Source organism: Nicrophorus vespilloides, unplaced genomic scaffold (genome assembly GCF_001412225.1).
Source record: "Nicrophorus vespilloides isolate i.1.1-1 unplaced genomic scaffold, Nicve_v1.0, whole genome shotgun sequence".
Lineage (NCBI taxonomy): Eukaryota > Metazoa > Arthropoda > Insecta > Coleoptera > Silphidae > Nicrophorus > Nicrophorus vespilloides.
In genome coordinates, this window is record NW_017098385.1 from 9,253 (window position 1) to 12,362 (window position 3,110).

Below are 3,110 nucleotides of genomic sequence, written 5' to 3' on the forward strand. Positions count from 1 at the left end.
TTGAAGTGATGTTGAGTAAGGTAATGACTTTGATTTCAGTTAAATTTATGAAGGTTGGAGTGGAAATGAACTGTCCTAATGTATGCAGGATACTATAAGAAACATTACGTGTCGAAATGTCAAAATGACAGCTGATCATAGGAAATTTGAAAGGTTGTGAATAGCAAATTTTATGTAATTATGAGTAAGGTAATGATTCTAATTTCAGTTAAGTTTATGCAGATTGGAGTGGAAATGAAGTGTCCAAGAGTATGCAGGATACTATAAGAAACATTACGTGTCAAAATGTCAAAATGACAGCTGACCATAGGAAATTTGAAAGGTTGTGAATAGCAATTTTATGTAATTATGAGTAAGGTAATGATTCTAATTCCAGTTAAATTTATACAGATTGGAGTGGAAATGAAGTGTCCAAGTGTATGTCAAAATGACAGCTGTTTGTAGACGTTTTGATAGGTAATGAATAACAAGTTGATGTGATTATGAGTAAGTTAATTCCTTTGATTTCAGTTAGAAAATGTCAATGTTTGAGTGTGTAAATATCATGAAAGTCCACCCGCGTTGATAATTGGGTGGACAAACAAGCATGCGAAGAATCCCGGATCGATATTACCGCAAACACACACACATCTTATAATCTGTTTGCTCTGTGTTTTATGGTGTGTGTGTGTTGTGTTGCTGACGATGTGACGTAAGGTCCTTCACAAATTAAGGAGCGAACAGCAGCAGGGAGATGTCAATGTTTACGGAGCGAAAATCGAAGATAATACCATCTATTTCGAATTCATTTCAAGGTGCGCGTGCGTAACAGCTGAGAAAGTTAAAATATCATTGTCAAGGTGCAACCGTTTGACACGAAGCCGAAGTAATATGCCAAATTTCTTGGAATTGGCGTGCAGCGCTGCTACTGCTGCCCCCCTGACCTGGGTCAACTCAGACTACGACGACGACGGCGGCGGCGGCAACGGATCACCAGTTGCATTAGGTCTCTCTCTTTCGCTCTGTTACGATCATATCTTCCAGTGTATTTACCAAGATTATCTTAAATTGATCCAGGATTATAACTGGTAGGCAGTCGCGTTGACCAACTCGCGGATCCAGTTTTGCACAACAACGACCATCATTGCCGGCGAGTTACGCAACGACGCGCGCGCCCTCTTCGACATAAACAAATTGGATACCATGGTTACTACTCCCAATCCATCGATCGCTTCGATCTTATTTTATTCTCTCTTTTTCTCTCGACGCTCGAATCGATAATATTTTCTCAGCGATAATATGCACACAAACACACATGAAAAGGAAGAAAAAGGCGAAGAATAAATAAAATAAGGTAGCGCTAATAGTTGCTGTTGTTGTTGTTACAGTTGTGCAAATATTGGAAAGAGAGGTGAAAAATGTTTTAGGTCATACGCGGCTGGAAATAACTAGTTTTCTGAGCGCAATAAAACCGTTCGGTCTGCCTCTACGCTTCTGCTACCTATGCCAAGCGACTGAACAACAACAACAGAGACTCTGTAACACAAAATTCGTCTATTCAATCTCAATAATCTTAGAAGATTGATGCACTTGACGAGAAGGAAGCGACAGAAACAGATTTCCTACCTTCAATTTTAACGATTCCTCCTTCTCAAGACACCGACCGACTGCTTCGACGACGAGGATAAACCGGACGGATTAAAAACCGGACTGCGCGCATAAACCGGATAGAAGAAACCGTCCTATAACAAACGGAAAACGTATCAATCCACAAGAAGATATTCACTGCAACATTTCCAAATATCTTATCTTAAATATAAATTTGTATACAGTCTCAGAGATGCGCATCGTTTACATTTATTTTAAGCACACTATACTTAAATAAAAATTAATAAAATGAGCGAAATTTATATGTACATAACAAGGAACACGTACGTAGTTCTTTGATCCATTCATAAAATGCATTACAGTCACACATTCGAATGGTTAATTTAACGTTTTGAATATTAATATTCCGGTCGTTGGATTGATGAAGCGACGAAACGTCGAATGAAAATGCACACATTTCTTTATGGAATACAAATACATACAGAATAACAGTACATTTTAATGGTAGTCAAAGTTCCAAATCCAAATAACACTAATTATTATTATTGTTAAGTTGAAAAATCGTTTTATTTGCCTTAGTGTAAATGCGAGAAAGAGAATTAAGTCCCATGCAAACAGGAGATATAAAACGGGTTATTAATAGAAAGACCGATGCAGATAAAGTGTAGAGTACGTATATAATACAACTTGAATCATTTACTTGCTTGCTTCGAAATTTAGCATTTTCATTTACGAAATTTATGTTGTTGTTATGTATTATTTCTGTGTTATTCAATTTCGAAAATACCGTTTCTCGCACTTATACCGCCGCGACACTTATTATCGCGACAATTTGCTTTTCAATGAAAAACGTACAGAAATAATACAAGGATAAACCAATAAAATTTATAAATATCAGTTCGCTTGTTTGCTTCTGCTCTTCTCGGTTTGGACTTTTCCGTTGCGGATGGCTCGAATATCAACGTCCACAAATTACGATCAGGAAATTGGATCGAAATGCACAATTTCATTAAATCCTTAGTCTCTTCAACTCATTTATGAAGTCTAAAATTTAGTAATTATGCAATTTCGCACACAATAGGTTGTCTTTGATAGAGTCATTAGCAACTATCAATGAAATGTGAAAACACTGCTTTGCATTTTTTAAACTTTGAACACGAATTACAGCCAAACGGATAAAACCACAGTAATATATGAATACTCGGTAGATTCAACAAACATTCAGCTTTCATATGCATCTTTTGCATTCATTCTATCTATTATAGTTTTCGAGTAATTCAATGAAATGTAAAAATACTGTTTTTTCGAGCATTTTTTAAACTTTGAACACGAACACTGGATTTGAATCTTCCAGTTATCATTTCCTACTGGATTTGAATCTTCCAGTTATTTTTCCTACTGGATTTGAATGTTTCCTACTGGATTTGAATCGTTATGTTTCCTACTGGATTTGAATGTTTCCTACTGGATTTGAATGTTTCCTACTGGATTTGAAAATACTGCTTTTTCGAGCATTTTCTTAA

The 3,110-nt window shown here is 36.2% G+C and overlaps 1 long non-coding RNA gene across 1 annotated transcript; it reads left to right on the forward strand.

The window, feature by feature from the left end:
- The first annotated feature begins 233 nt into the window (after nucleotides 1-233).
- On the forward strand, nucleotides 234-1,842 carry LOC108562310. Its single transcript, XR_001891053.1, has 3 exons — nucleotides 234-322; nucleotides 377-456; nucleotides 511-1,842. It is a non-coding gene; the product is annotated as an uncharacterized LOC108562310 (long non-coding RNA).
- The last annotated feature ends 1,268 nt before the right edge of the window (nucleotides 1,843-3,110 follow it).